General features: G+C 36.4%; 1 protein-coding gene across 20 annotated transcripts in view; it reads right to left on the bottom strand.

The window, feature by feature from the left end:
- Positions 1 to 17176, bottom strand: part of PARD3 (par-3 family cell polarity regulator) — a 452171-nt gene that overhangs the window by 226125 nt on the left and 208870 nt on the right. The window lies entirely within an intron of this gene.

The raw sequence follows: 17176 nt of genomic DNA, 5'->3' as shown, positions 1-17176 counted from the left end.
TTGTTATTGATTGAACATGCTTCTTAATTAATGCAACTCAATGGTCTATGCCTACCAGCAGAGAAAGACTATTGAGGGGGGGAAAAGAGAAAAAAATTATTAACAAAAAATTGCAAACACTCAGGAACTATACAAGGCAAACAGCGCAAAATGGGATCTGACAGAGAAAAAGCCCACCGTAATGTCTAAAGCATTTCACAATGTATATTGTAATCATATTTCACAGACTGTATTTGTTGTTTGATTGAAAACTGTAACATTTGTTTTCCCCGGGCTGAGGTCATCCCACTGCGGATTGTTTCAGTGACTTCTTCGGGACACTGACAGTCCAAGGTGGGAGGCAGAGGGAGGAGGTGTGCTGCAAACTGATAGCTACCGGAACAAATCCATACATCTAGGTCCTCTACAGATGGCAAGTATCAAATGGATAGCAAAAATATGTAGCTGTTCCCACCAGATCATATTTAAGGGACATTTTAAAGAAGAGTCGAGTGTTACTGTAGCACAAAACTATTTCATGGTCGATCATTTTGTAACAGCTCTAAATCCACAAATAATATGCACCACTGTAACATTAATAGCACATTAGAAAATATTATAATGACGATAAATCAGTGCCTTAAATTTCTGTTCATTGAAAAATGGCTAAATGGTTGCCAAATTGAACCTGATAATACCTTGATGATATATTTATTTTATTGAAGAGAGACTTAAGATGAAGACAACGCTGGGTCTTTTCTTAATTCCTACACTGACTTGCTATACAATAGTGGCAAAAATCACTCAGAAGTGCACTTCTCTATTAATACGGTGGGGATAATGCTACATGTTTGCAAAGGCAAAGATAAGACACTTGGATTCAACAATTTGAAAAGCAGAAATATTAAAATGCATCTCAGCAGCAGCTTAGGATGCTGAGCCACAAAATACCTCTTGTTCAAAGATACTGACGAGCTTCCTCTCTTCCTTTACTTAGCACGTAGTAACACGTGCAGTGCACAACCTATTTTTTAAACATTTTACTAGATGCAAAGTATTTGAAGAACTAAAAAATTGAAGTCATTTCATCATATGATGAATTTGTGAGACAGTTCACTTACAGAGTGACCTTTAAGCAAAACCAACCAGAGATAACACGAATTGCCAGAAAAGATTTGGCAGGACCAGACAATGCTTCCCAGTGCTAACAGTGATGCCTGTTGGGGAGTCCACTAAAATGTGTCTTTAAAACCCAATGTAATGATAAAATCAACTAAAAGATTAGATGCACTAACCTCTCATGTGCTACATATTTGTAATGCATAAAGCATGGATTGTCACACTTACTATTAAGGAAGGCATCTAAAGAGCTTTCTGAAGATCTGATCAATAAGAAATTGTAGATGTGTCCACTGTATTACAAAGAGAAATAACTCTATCATAGACGCATGTACGACTATATCAAATTACCTCAAATTGATTGTTGCCTTAAAGCAGGTTCATTTTTTGTAACTCCCTAGTTACAGTTTTCATTTTGCTTTCTGTTTTTCCTTACGATCCAAAACATACCTGTTTCACAGGCAAAAGTATGTGTTCTTTGTTTGTTTTAAACGAGGCTTATCTGCAGAATATTTCCATGTTCAACTCTCTGAAATTTTATACTCTTCTCAAATGATTCCCAGGCTAACATACAGACCACCAAGATCTACCAGTCTAAAACGAATACTAGGGTTCATATTAAATACAGATTTAAAGTCTTACTTTGTTGTCAGAATAATGGGAAGTATTTTTAATGGAAATAGTTATCAGTTTTTCTTGAAACAAGGCTATAATTACAGGTGAATGTCTAATCAAATTCCCCTGCAAAGTTTGGTCCAAAGGCCAAGTCTGGTTATCATCTGCCTTGTATAATGCAGGAATTACCTCAATTACAGAGACACCTTCACATGGTGAGCCAAAACAAATGTAGCATTTGCCATGTAACCAACATACTTTTGGTTGATGTTTTCATATACTATTTATTTTCCCTTTCATTGTGTGAATGGATACATACATATGCACCTATATAGAACCTCCTGTTAACTCACATAATTCCTGCACATACAGAGAAAATTGCCCCTGCATTGGTAGACGGTGCTTCACTGGAATTATTTCACAACAGGAGTGATTTTTACAAAATGAAGTCTAGTTTTCTTCTAGAATTTGAGTTATTTCTACTGCACAAATCCAGGTAATACAGACCTGGGATTCCAGGACCAGCGAAGAACAAAAAAACCACAACAAGCAAAAACCACACCAATATACTCCTAACATGGAGCTACTATGGCATTCAGGAAATAAATAAATAAGCAATAAATATATATATATGTATGTAGAAGGTCACAACAGCAAAAACATTATTTTGTTCTTAAGGTAAGAAAAAAAGTAAATTACATGGCATTGGTACAACCACACTGTGTTTGTTTTTTCTGTTGAGTAGTCTAAAGTAGGTCAAGTTAGGCACATCCATTAGTTCTCCTATAAATAGATCCACACTGAATTCACCTGCTTGTAACTAATGTAGAGCAACAGAATTTTAAATACTTTTCCCTTTAATCTGACAAGTTAGTTTATTCTGTATATAGACACTAGGAAAAAAAAAGTCATTAAATCCTGCGTGATTTTTAGAAGCCAAAAAAAATGACAATGGAAATGTGAAATTGGGACACACTTTCCCTGCAGAAAACCAAATGTACATGCCTCCACCTCTAGGTTTAGAGATCTGAAATACTTCTGCAGACATGTATTATAGATAAGTCACATACTTTTCCCTTGATATCGAGACAAAGGAAAGGAGACAATTCTGCATTAATCACTTCACATTTTCCCTGTAACTCTCCTGAATATATTATTATTCTCCTCACCTTTTCAAAGACCGTGATTTTCATCCTTCTGAGGATTTTTTTTTTTTTTAGATACAAAAAGCATTTCTTATTTAGTAACTTGAATTTGTCATTAGGCAATTTTCAAACAGGTCTCATAGCTCTTTTATCCTTATTCATTTCTTTTTTCTTTTTTAATCTGAAATGGTCCCTTGTTGCTTGATTTGCAGATCTGTATCAGCATGTGAGGATTTCACTAGCTTCAGCCAAGTACAGAACAGTTCAATCCCCTGGAGCATTGAACGTAAGAGTCAATTTAGAAGCAAGCTAAAAGTATAGCACTCTGTTCTCTGTCACACAAAACATCATTTTACTTACATGGGCATCTTAATAACAAAATTCAATTCTGGATATTTTTCTCAGCATGGCTCAAGACTGTTCAGAAATGACATCAGAGAGCTTACTGTGGACTTGGCTTTTTGAAAATTTAATTAAAATATCTGTTTTCCAGTAAGGCAAAAGTCTGTACATTGGTGGGAGTTTAAACTCAGGACATATTCATTGAGTTATGTCTCATTTAGGAAATAGTACTTTCAAAGGTTTTGGTTTTGTGCTACCAATAATCACCATGCTAATTTCACCCAAAAAACCATAAAAACATAATTATAGAACCACGTCATGGTTTGGTTTGGAAGGGTCCTTAAAGATCACCTAGTTCCAACCACCCTGTCATGGGCAGGGACACCTTTCACTAGATCAGGTTACTCAGAGCCCCATCCAACCTGGCCTTGAACACTTCCAGGGTTGGGCATCATCATCTCTGGGCAACCTGTTCCAGTGCCTCGCTGTCCTCACAGTAAAGAATTTCCTCCTAACATCTAACCTAAACCTACCTGTTTTCAATCTGAAGCCATTCCTCCTTGTCTTATACTACATGCCTTTGTAAAAAGTCCCTCTCCAGCTTTCCTGTAGAGCATGGTGCTAATAAACACCAAGGTCACGAGTTCAATCCCTGTACAGGCCTTTCATTTAAGAGTTGGATTCGATGCTCCTTGTGCGTCCCTTCCAACAGAGAATATTCGGTGTTCCTGTAGGCCCCCTTTAAGTACTGGAAGGTGCTATAAGGTCTCTCCAGAGCCTTCAATTCTCCAGGCTGAACAATCCCAACTCTCTCAGCCTTTCCTCATACAAAAGGCGCTCCATCCCTCTGACCATCTTCATGAACTTATCTGGACTCACCCTAGCAGGTCCATATCTTTCTCATGATGGGAGCCCCAGAGCTGGATGCAGTGCTCCAGGTGGAATCTCATGAGAGCAGAGCAGAGGGGTAGAATCGCCTCTCTCAGCTGCTGGTCACGTTTCTTTTGATGCAGCCCAGGACACGGTTGCCAGGTCATGTTGTGCTTCTCATCAATCAAAACACCCCCAAGTCCATCTCCTCAGGGCTGCTCTCAATCCATTCTCCACTCAGCCTGTATTTGTGCTTGGGATTGTCCCAGTCCACGTGCTGGACCTTGCACTTGGTCTTGTTGAACTTCATGAGGTTTGCAGGTGCCCACTCTTCCTGCCTGCCCAGGATGGCATCCCTTCCATCCACACAGCTTGGTGTCATTGGCAAACTTGCTGAGGGTGCACTCAATTCCACTGATATTATACTGTTTTATCATCTTCCTAAAGAAAAGTCCATGGGTTTCCTCTCATTTAAACCTCTCATTAAAAATTCTTAAGTGATTTATCTCCACTTTGCTAGGATTTGCTAACATATAGCTTCAGGCTTGACTTTTACATTTATATTCATACTGATGAAAAGTAAAAACACCTACATATCTGTTCCAAAAGGTCTTTTGTGTTACACACCACATAGATGGACAAACACACCTGAGCTAAGGGATCTCTGACTTGCACATCTTAAAGTTAATTCTTACAGTTTTGGCCCTGCATCCTCTAAAAGAACAAAACCATGCAAGGTCTTGGCCCCAAGTCCCAGAGGAGGAAGGCCCCAAAGGGAGTCCCAGCACTGTGAAAGTGATGCAGAACCCTTGAGGCACAAGTCACCCAAGCCTGCTCTCAGCTTCTGTGTAATTTTGAGTGATAAGATTTTAACACTTCGCAGGTTCCTCTTTTACTTCTCTTTTGCTGAATTGCACAGTTCCATTCCACTTTTTTTTTTCCATGTCATCCTTCACTGAGAAACTCCACTAAAATTGCTTCAATTGAGTTTCCCTGTTATGTTGTAGAATTTTCTTTTTTGGTCTTTTGCACAACATGGATTTTACCTTAGGCACCAAACAAATTCACCATTTTAATAACAGAAAATACTATAGCATTTTTCATTGTTCTTTGCTCAATTTGTTTTGTTGAAATCAACATGAAAAACAATTTCAAACTTCTCAGTAAATGCTTCATTTACAAATGCTTTATTCCAAGTGCCTACAGGGTTACAATCTGGTCTATGACAATTTTATTCATTTTTTAATCAAAAGCATTAAATCAAATTTAAAATATATACTACTCAGTACTTCTGTAGTGCCCTCCAGCACAGTATGGCAAAAGCACTTCATGGACAATAATGACTTTAGCTGCACTGCACCCTCAGGAAGAAGATTAGAGGTTATTCTCCAAACTATTTATTTGAGGAAACTGAAGCACCAAAGATTTCTTTCCATATTTTTGAGTTCTTCTCCAGCCTTAGATGCTTTCAGTTTTGAGTGATGTCTCTGAGATAAACAAAGCCTTACTTTGAGCAAAATGTAAAATATTTGTATGCGGTCCTGAACTCGACCAAAAAGGCCAGAAGCTAAAATGGTACTTCAAAAATAAAATAGCACTAAGCATATTTCTGAAAACATCAAAAATCTCTAGACCCATCACTGCAGACAGTACCTGTTCAGGGCAGCAGACCCAGTACCACAGGCCCCATCACCCCCGGGTGGAGAGAGGCTGGGAAAAGCACCGATTCCCTGGGAGCAGTTTGGTCCTGAGCCTGCACCAACACGTGTGCTCGTTGTAATGCAAAACTCTTACATGACATGTGACATAACACAATCAACAGACCAACTTCATTAGCACCAGCTCACTAAGCTATCTAGGGACCACCAAAGATGACCTCTTTGTTTAAAATGTACTGAGGAACAAAGTGTAGGACACCACACAATTGCTAGAACCGCAGTGCCAGAAGCACTCTGCAAGCTATCTGCAAGTTATACAAAAAAGAAGGCATTTAAAGAAATAACTCATTTATTGCCATTTGTTGCAGCAGAAGAGACCCTAACTCTGCAATAAAATTAATTCTTTTTAAACTTCTCAGAGACCTTATTTCCATTTATGATTCTTTCCCTTCCTTTTCCACAGCAACTCAAAGCAGCTGGGACTGAATTCAGCACATGTGATGGTGGTGCAGTATTTCCAAGCAATTCTACTTCCATCCTGCAGCCCATAATAGCACCTCAGCCTGGCATTTCATTATCCTGCAAGGACAGCACAAACCACAAATGTGGTTGTTGAAAGAGGCAGTCTCATCTTTTCCCATCCCCAGATGGTCATGTTTGGCACTGGATTCCTCTGTCCACCTTCTCCTTTCAGTTTATTCAAGCATTTGTATCATTATACAAAAGATCTAAATTAAAATTAATGTTTAATAAAAACAATTTTAATTGGTTACATTTCCCAGGCTGGTCCAGTTCAGTCTAATTAACAGCCTCATAAAAGCTTAGGGAGGCACAAGGGAGGAAGCAAAGCATGGCCAGGACTGCTTCTTTCAGCAGCAGAGATGACTTAAAATGTCTCTGACGCTGTGGCCTCAGACCAGTGTTTGAAAGGATACGGCTCATCTGCGGTTTCACACACAGCTCAAGGCATTCATTTCAGCATTCAGTAACTTGCACTGTTCTATGTCCAATCTCATCCCTCTTTTATCACCTCCTTCAAAATCCTACCTATTTTCAACTAATCTAAATAAACGTGTCTTGTTCACTGAAGTTGCTATCTCAGCAATCCCCCTCTTCAAAAATGAGCAAGCCTTCCAGGAATAAATCCCTCTTGCCTTTGTACACTGCTGACCTATTTTCCATAATTTGTTTTTCTCCCTGCCAGTTTCTAATCTATAGCAGAACTTCATTTGTCACCACATAAGCAGTTACCTAAACAACTTCATACAAATTACTCAAACTTGACCATCTTAGAGGAGACCAAATTTAGATGGAGGTACAACTACGCTTTTAAATGCTATTTCTTGAATGCATTAAAAGCTAAGATGCATAAACAGAAGGAAAAAATCTACCTGTCTTGTGGCTGAATTTCTCTTCAGCCATTCAACCCGAAAAAAAGGTGAAAATATGGGAGTCAGATATGCATTAGAGAAGCATGTACCAAGTCCTTGTCTTCATCAAAATGTCATAGCCCTTTATATAGCCCTTTATACATAGATGTCTACATAAACACTCTTTTAAAGTTAACAATAGCATTTTTGTGAACAAAATTCGACAAGGAATCAGAACAAGTTTTGTCAATTATGATTAAAAGAATATAGATACTGCTAAACCCCACATTTAAACATTCTGATTTTGACATAAGGTTTTCTTAGCTGCCACTTAATTGTTTATAAGTTAGCTAAAGCCAGGTTGAGGGCTTTGAAATGTACAGGAGCTTGTTATCAATTTCCCATAAATCACACTTGAATCCCAGATGAGCCAATCAATTAAGTTAGTCCAGTCTAAGACCTCACTGAAGAAATGTTTATTTTGTTTTAACTATTCAAACTTATTTTCTGAGCCTGGAAAAAAAATACTTTCTGGGAAACCAAGAAAGCAAGCACTATTACCTTCCCATTCTGAAGCTTTTTTCTTCAAACTATTAAAGGAAAGCTTGAAGTAACCTGAAGAACAAGCAAGTGCTGGGGTTTCAGTAAGAAGTGACTTCAGAAATCAAGCTGCACTGAGAGTTTCTTTCTATGCATCCCTAGGCAGGATCTTCCACTTTCCAGTTTCACAGAATACATTAAATTTCAGACTAACTACCTGGGGTACCCTAGCACCTTGTTATGGCCAGCTCTGGCTCTTGCAGAGGCCAGTGCAAGGACACTACTGGCCTGCCAATACTTCTGGTTAGATGGGAAGTAGAAAATCAGCTGCTTTATCATCACAGAACTAGAAGAATGAACCAGAGAGTGAACCACTGAAAAAAGATAAAGGTCACTGTATCTTATATTAAAACTGATTCAGTATAAAGAGAAAACCAATTTATAAAAAAAAAATCAGAAAATTCTGTGACAAAGGCTGTTGTTTCTCACTGAGATTAATAAAGCTGATGGTGTTCTCACAGAATTATATGATTTGAAGAAAATATGGGGAGAAACAAAACAGGTGAGTTTAAAACTTGTTATTTTCATTTACTATAATTAGCAGATTCCCCACTCTTTTCTTTTGTGTGGTCTGTTCTCAGCTACTTACAGGCTCAGAATGATTCCTCAATATTTATCCTTATAATCATTTTTCAGTTTGATTAAAATAAAAACAAGAAAACTTAAAGAAATATCTTGCACACATGCATTCTAGACAATGTAGGCAAGAGGAATCCTTAAAATTAATGAAATGCACTTGTCTTTCTCTCTTTGCATACAAACAGGTTGAAGGCAACAGTGAGCAAAAACAAGAGTGTATATCTACACAGAAACAAAAGAACATTAAAACAATCTTTAAAACAGAAAAGCTGATACTTTCCAAAGGGATGGACGGCAAGATAATGTTCCCTAAGGAATTAATAATCTGGAAGAGTAAGTTAAAAATAAAGTGATGAAATTTGCCAGCAAAACACAGCTTACGTTTAAAACAATCTCTTAAAACATAATCAATGAGCTTTGCGAGACTTCACTAAAGCACAGTGGCGGACTGTGAAGCCTGGTGACTGAGGAAACTGAAATGTGAATTAATGTAAGATAAAAAATTCTGAGAAATGCCATCTAGTCTAAGCTTCAAAGGGAAGAATCTTGGAAAAAGTAGCACCTCTCAGAAAAAAAAAAAAAAAAAAAAAAAAAAAAAAAAAAACACAGTAAAAATAACCATAAATTAAAGAATTAGTCTGTGATAATATTGAGGTATATTTAATATATCCAGGTTTTACTGCAGCATCAAATATTTTTGCAGCAAATTTAGCTCTAAAAGTAATTTCAAATAGCAATTCCCAGTCTTCTGCCCTCTTGGGGTAAGTATGGATGAATATTAATGTAATATGTACTTATTTATACTGTAGATGAATAAAAACAAAATTAATGGGCAACTGTATAACATCAAATATTAATGAAGAAAATTAGTCAAAAAGCCTAAGTAGCAGTGAGAACAACAGATTACTGGAAAGATGACAATACCCTTCTGTCTTATTTACCAACTCCACAACACTGGAGAAAGAAGACACAGAGTGTGCCAACTACGCAATGTATCAACAGCTAACCCACAGCCCGACTATATGGAAAAGTACTTTCTTTTATTTGTTTTAACCTAATTCCTGGTCTTGCTAACCTGCATACAGCACAGAGTTCGAAATGCCTGACATGGAGCAGACAACTACATTTCCACTTGTATGTCTCCTTGGACATGACTGGAAAATATTTCTCATCATGGTAGAAAAATGATGTGGGTAGAAAGAATTTAGAAACACAGTAAACTTCCAGAGGGTAAAGTGTACGACCTGTGTATGTGGAGGGGAGCAGAGATGTCTAGCGTGGCCATACAAAAGGACAGGCTGAGAGGTTACTTCTGCTGACTTGTGGCAAGGGTTAAGGAACACCTCTCCAGCTTTATGAGAAAAAAACTACATCTTCCCACTCAGCACAGACTACTACAGACAACAGACAGAGCAAGGCAGAGATGCACACACAGGAATCAGCAATCCAGTGGTGTATGTGCTGAAGTGAAGGTAGCTAAGGACTGGCAAGTTGGAAGCTTTTTGTCTGTGCAGTTCAGGTGATCTAAATAGTAGCTGAGTACTAGGGACTTTCCTATCAAAATGAAGCAATCAAGAAGAAGAAGAGATGATTTATTTATAAACCTGCTTTTCCCTATGAGAAAATCCTGAAATGCACAAATACTGAGCTGTTATATTCTGATGCAGGTAAATAAGAAGGATTAATTGCAAATGCTGGATAGGGAAGGGATCAGAACAGAGCTTCCATGAGGTACAAATCCATGTAGCTGGAAGAAAGGAGGTGAAATGAGGCTAAATATCAGAAAAAAATCCTTAATGGGGTGATACATCAGATTGTGAAAGTCTCCCAAGGGAAGAAGCAGAATCCCCACTGCTCAACACATGTAAAAGCAGCATGGACAAAGAACTACAAGATAGGCTACAGGGAATAACTCAATACATAGCAAGAGGATGGTTCAGATGACCTAATAATATAACAGGATTTTAAATGACTAGATAATTCTATTATCATTAACCACATTCACAGTAGTACAAGCTAAAACACTGTTGCTATGGCAATCAATCCTTATGCATCGTTGCAGAAAATGACTGAGATGCAAGGAATGGAAATGAATTGAAGCAGCCCTTACTATTCTCATTTAATTCAACATACCAGTCAGCCGGGAAACTACCTAAGACAAAAGTTTACATCTAGATTCCCACCAGTCTTTTAAAATATATAGTAAAGCACAACTGAGTGTCTGGCATTCAAATATAGGTTATCCTTAGATTTAGAGAGTTAGTTCAGATTCAAGGTAGGTGCAAGGCTCCAGTTCAGAGAGGATGATGCTGGAAATGATTGCTCTCATCATTCCATTTGGAATACTTAATACTGCTTGAATTCTCTCAGTTCAAAGTAAACCGACGCTATGGAAAGAGCAATGCACACATGGTTCTGCCGTCATGGTATTACAGCTCCATTGCTTTCCATGTGCGAGACAAGAAAAAAAGACAGCAAATGTGACCATTTCCACTGGCACTAAGTAGCCCTACAGACAATAAACCATAGTACTGAAAGCATCCTACTTCTAATTCATAATTTATACTTCCAACTGGAAACAGAAATTTTTAAGAGTCAAGCCACGGGATAACAAATGATCAGCAGTCTCCTCATTACATATTATCAACTCTAAATCAATTCCATGTTATTACAGAGTAGTAACACATGCACATCTCTCAGTACACTGGAAAACGTATACTGGTTTGCTCACTCGGTTCTCCTCTTCACATACCATAACAGAGTATTTGTTCGGAAATTGGGAAGTTAAAGTTGGTAGTAATAAAATCCTTAAAGCTGGGGAAAATTTCGGAATTTTTGAAAAATGGAATTGAATTCATTCCAAGTACCACTCAAATATGGTTTGAACCTGTACTAGTAAAACTGGTAAATCCCAATAAGTTTTTATAATGATAACTGATAATTTAAAATGAGACACTAACACTCCTCTTACTCCAAAACAAAAAAGTTTCCAATAAAACACAGTGAGAATTGAGTGGGAATGAAAGTTCAAACACCTGGGTGAAAAACCACTATGCTCTCCCAGTTTTATAACACAGTAAAAAGTATTTTTAGGAAAAACTAGAGGCATATGCAGACAGGAGAGAATATAACTAATTCTACTCCTTGGAAGTTCACAGCCATGCTTCCTGTCAAAAAATGTTTCTCAAGTGAACAAAGTATTTATTTTTTTGGGCTTTTGATACTCTACCATATTGTTAACAATGCAAAGCAGCCCACACAAAGGGGGACACTACAGGTTATAGAAGCCATATATTCCAAAAGGAACATGTTTTCATCTGCTAGTGCTTGTATTTTAATGTAATCCTTACTCAGTGTTTTGTGCAGCACTACACAAAACTATTCTTTAGAAACCAAGGGGGGGGAAAAAGATCAATAAAAAGGAAGCAAGTCCATATTCTGATTTGAAAATCAACTATAAGCTAATGAGTACACCAGAAAGTAACTATAAACTCTAAAAATCTCAGTTACAAAATATTTGAAAGAGGTTAAAAAAAACTAGCATGCTCTAAAAAAGCCACTAAATCCGACCTTAAGGAATGTATTATATTTTAAGTGAGAAGTAAAATATGTAAGTCAAGAAAAAGATCAGAGCAGCAGTGGAGTTTTCAATACTCACAAACACATACAGAAGCAAAACATTTGATAGATGTGTACAGTAATCCTCATACGTTAAAAATTTATTTGCACAAGTAACTTTTTGTAAAAAACTTTTCAACGATAGCAGAGAAAGTTACTTCAAGTACTATTAGAACATTCTTGAAATGCTAGAACATGCCTGAATTCATGAGACATTTATTCAACTGATGAAGATACATCATTTTTATTGAAAACAGCCTGCAACACACTACATGTATATTTTGTTTCTATTTTAATATATTTCATTAGTATTTTTCTTGGAATTTAAACAAAAACCTTCCTGCTTGTGTGAGCTTCAAGTCGTTAGTGCCAAAACTTCAGCCAATGTTTCATGAGAAAATTACTGAATTATGTCTGTTTATGATTATAACACAGATTTCTCAAGAAAATTATTCCCTCTTGGGCATTAAAAACTAAATTAGTATGAAAGACTAGAATGTGTTTAATGTGATCAAGCTAGCTTTTCCCGCCAAAATGCTTCAATTTAATCCAAACTAATTTTTTAAAACTTAAACAAAGTCTAATAAGTTACTTCACTTCCAAAAATGACGTGCTTTACTAGGAGACTCGATATAAAGAGATCATTAAAAAAATCCAAAATGTGAAGGCCAAGAATTTTACTATGCAACTGCTGTAAATAATTTCTTTTTTTTAATACAAGTTCACGGATGACTCAAAAAGAGCATGTGTGAGAAAGAGAAAGCAATCCCAGTGCAACTGAGAAATTAAAGTGAAAAATTAAAGCAAGAAGCCAAAAAACAGACACACAGATGGTAAAAACTGGCAAAAATTAAACGTAAAAATCATTCTCTTAAGTACCAACAGATGTAGTGACTTTAAAATATTACTCCTTGAGGATACACAAAGACAATAATCCCAGATTGTGAATCCTGGGCCAGTCTACTGCTGTGCTAGAGCCCCAAAGTACACTGTACTGTACAGAGAAAAAATGATGTGTCAGAGATGGTGATATCTGTTCTGCCAGTCTACTAAAATAGAAGGGAAGAAAATTAAACTATCCAACACTGTGAAATTAATGTCTTCAGAAAAAAAAAAAAAAAAAAAGGGAAAAATTAACTGTGTAAATGAGATAAGAGAGGAGACTTGAAGAATCCATTTACAGACTTATAATACTATAGGACTGAGCAGGAACTGGTTATTTGAGCATTTCTGAAACATTCCTTCCTGAAACAATATTCAGGTTTCTCACTCCAGATGCAAGCGAGGCTGTGCTTCCCAGATTCTGTGTTGGTAAAGGTTGCTGACTCCGTATTTAGGGGTCTCCTTGATTTTAATAAGCACAATTACCTAAAATTATCCCAATTTAGACTACTGGTATTAAAACAGGGAAAAAAAATAATCCAAGATTTGAAAATCGAGAAACTGATGTGTAGTACCTATATGCTTGAAGTTCAGCCTTTCCTGAAACATCTTCTTAGAATCCAAACTTGAAATGAATAATTATTAATAGTACTTTTAAAACACATTACGTAAGACCAATTTTCCAGATTGTTAAATTAATTCAACTGATGCTGCTATGAGTGATTGAACAAACGCAGCATCTTACGCCATCACCATAATTTCAGGCTAACTGTAGACATAACATAAAGACAACTGCTTTTTGGGGGGGCTAAAAAACAAAGTCAAATTCAAAGAAAACGAAATTATGTTTATTTACTACCACTTCCAGTGTGCAGAAATTTACACTGGGTACTTTCTCCTCTAAAACAATTACTAAGCTACCAGGATAATCATAATATCAGGAAGATGACTGAGAACTCCACAACATGAACAGACTTTAAAAAAACAGTTACATGAAAAACATCTGTCAGAAAGTTTTAGGAGTTATATATAGACACATTTAAACATATAGATACTCATATCTATATCTATATATATGTCATCAATGACAGCACTTTAAAACACTGTTCCTAAAAGTGGGTAGTTTATGAATTGTTCTGTATTTCAAGTATATAAACAAGTATATTCATGTACTTTATTTAACTCTAATGTGTATATTGATGAGCAGTAACTAAGCTGAACTATAAAAATGAATGTGAAAGTTTGCTGTATGTTAACCGGCAAACAAAGATACTGTCATGAATCAAATAAATTTTGTCTTTTGTAGAGTCTCCAAGCTGAGATGATCCAGAGAGGTACCATTTCTCACCAGGACACCCAGGTAGCAGAGCCAGCAGAGCTCCAGCAGCTGCTGTTTGCCCTGCTCAAACAGCCCGAGGGGCGGTTTCGGTGTTACTCCCACCACCCAAAACAGAGTCCCAGCTGCACACTGCAGAAGCAAGCACTGCTCTGGTTTCGCCCAGGGTTCCTGAGGTTTGGCTTTGGAGCAAAGCAAGTCAAAGCGTGCCTGACACCAGTGTGCTCAAATCCCCAGGGGCCACCATGGGAGGGCACAACTCCTCAACTGCCCCTCCTCTCATTCTTACATGCACAAAGCGTGTCAAACTCAAGAAGCCATAAAATTAAAAGAGTCATTAGTGAGCTGCATTGCAATGGTAGGTAGATATGTGGGTTCACACTGATTCTAATATAATAACTTTTTTCCCCCTACACATTTCCTACCCAATATTTTCTGCTGTACCCTGACACAGTGGTATGGAGCTGAAGTGCCTCCGACCCAACCTTCATTTTTTCACTAAGACTGACATTTATTAGTTCAGGGAAAAATTGTCAGTCCTTGAGCCACATTAATTTCACCTACCCAAAATGCTACAATACACACTATCCTACTGAATATTATAAGATATTTCTTTTGCACAGAGAACAATTTTATCGACCTTCAAGTCACCAGCAAAATCCATCAGTTTTGATAAGAGGATGAGTTAAAAGAGTTTTCATGAAGAGAAAGCTATTTATAGTGGCGAAGTGTAACTACAAGGAAGAAATACTGATGGGCTTGCCTTATGAAATCTGTGCTTTGTTGTAACAATTATTGCCTAGAAAATCAAGATAAATAAAAATGGCATGATGGAATACTCAATGCGACTTTCAATAATTTTAAACAGAGATGCTCACAGATATGGTCGCTTTCTTTTGGGACATTTAATTTAGTCTATGCTTTGGATAAATGAGTTGAAATTATAAGCAATCATGAATTCCTGCACATTAGGAAAGATTTTTGAAGACAAATGAGAATATCCAAAAGGAAGAGGAAATTAGGCTTTGAATCAAAGCGATTGAACGCTGGCTTCCTGCCTAGTATTCTGAAGAATAAGAGATCCAGAGGTTTTGATCATACTGGGTACCTCACTCTTCATGTGTTTATTCTACAGTCTATAAAAATGTCTGCAATATACAGGCAAAAGGATAATTTTTTTTCTGCCCCACTTTAGAAATAGTTTTGTATGTATGTTGCCCTCAACACTGATTTTTAAACTGTGAAAACAAGCAATATTTACAATGGCAAATGTGCTAAAGTAATAATAGCCAACTGATTTTTCTCAAATTAATAAATAGTCATTTCTAGGCTGAAAAAAGAAGCATAAAAAATTTCAATCCAAATGAAGTTAAAGTAATCACATGTAGCTGTCATGAAAGTGAGTAATACCTTAATATGGAATCTGGGCAACAATTCTGATTCTTAAAATACCATATTCAAGAGATCAAAATTAAAGGTAATATTTATTTCAAAAGTAAAATCTTTACAGTGGTTTATTATAGAAACTTTTTAGTTTATCCAATCGATTGATTCTTCATGGAAACACTAGTTGTGCTGTATTCACTTTAATTCTGTGTATCCTTAGTATGGAACCTCCCTTAACCAGAGTAACTGCATCAGTTACACATCACTGTTCTTTCTTTGGCACAGGGATTCAGCAAAATGTCTTATCAGTGCAGCTGGCAGTTAGTTGTTGGTCTTATGGAAACACTAATTATTTATTAAATCAGACCAAATAAAAGTATTTAACAAAAACCCCACAGGTATTATTGTTCTTTCTGTTTGGTATGTGAGATATATAGAAGTAACTAATTTCTTTGTACATCCTGATTTCCTAACCAACTTAATTCCTATTCTCCCTGCTCGCCCCCTCCCTGGCCCTTGATACCAATTTGACCATTTCATATGCAACTCCAAGTAGGGTCAAGATCAACTTAGAATGGACTTATTTTCAGTGCATGAATTGGCAGGGCTGGCCTATTATCTGGCCTATTATCTTCTTTTCTTGCCCAGTTATACTAAGGAAATAAATTAAAATCTTATGGTATATCGCATCAACTAGGTCATATTACGTAATTCCATTCACTCAGTTGCCGTACTCTCTAAATCTTGCTGTGTCACTTCATGAGAATCATGACATTTCTCAAAGTATCCTATAAATTACAGTAACCACTTAATACAGCCGAAGAGTACTACATTCGATAATGAAATGCTTGTACTTAAGCAATAAAATCGAGATTAAATTTAAAACCCAAAATAAAACAAAAACCCAGACAAATTACTTCCACATAACTCAGTTATTAACTCTAAGTTACACAGTATCATTCCTATTTACAGTAAAGTGCAACCATGTCATTAAAATGACCTGTCCACACAGGATTTTAAAGAATAAACATCTTTTCTATTTCCATCAATGGAAGATAAATTACCCATCACTTCCACAACTGAAAGGACAAACTTGGCCCTTTTCTGAAAGCACTTTCTTCACAATTTGTAATTCATAGAAAGAAAAAAATACAAAAATCATCCTGCTATTATTCTATATATTAGATAAAGATAAGTTTCTCAGTCAGATAAAATCTTTTTACCTTGCCCAAAATAACCATTTTGTCTTTATTTCTGTTCTGCTCGGAATTAACTGACTTGCAGGACTCAGCAGTAATTTACCTGAATCTCCCCTAAATACTACAGTGAGAAGTGAAGAGTTCTCACATCCATGTTTCTGTCCAGATAAGTTGTTCTATTTTAGTATAGAAAGGACTAAAGCTTTCACTACAAATTAATAATATAAATATTTCTTTAAAATAAGTAACATAAGCCATTTAGAAGAAAAATTTTATCAAGAAGAAAATCAGAGTATTAAAAACAACCAAAAAGGCAGTTAATTTTCTATTTCAAGTCAAGAAAATTCTACAATGTGAATTAAGTTAACTGAAAATTAAATTAATGTCAACTGTGACTTCCAATGCAGACTTATAAAGACTCGGTTTGGCAACAAAACCAAGCAATTTATCAATTTTTGGTTTTCTTATAATTTGAAAG

This window comes from Pipra filicauda, unplaced genomic scaffold, assembly GCF_003945595.2.
Source record: "Pipra filicauda isolate LSUMZ 115617 unplaced genomic scaffold, ASM394559v2 scaffold1_size10287979_pilon, whole genome shotgun sequence".
NCBI classification, from domain to species: Eukaryota; Metazoa; Chordata; class Aves; order Passeriformes; family Pipridae; genus Pipra; species Pipra filicauda.
Note: the sequence above shows the minus strand (reverse complement) of the source record. Positions and strands in the feature narration are given on the sequence as shown.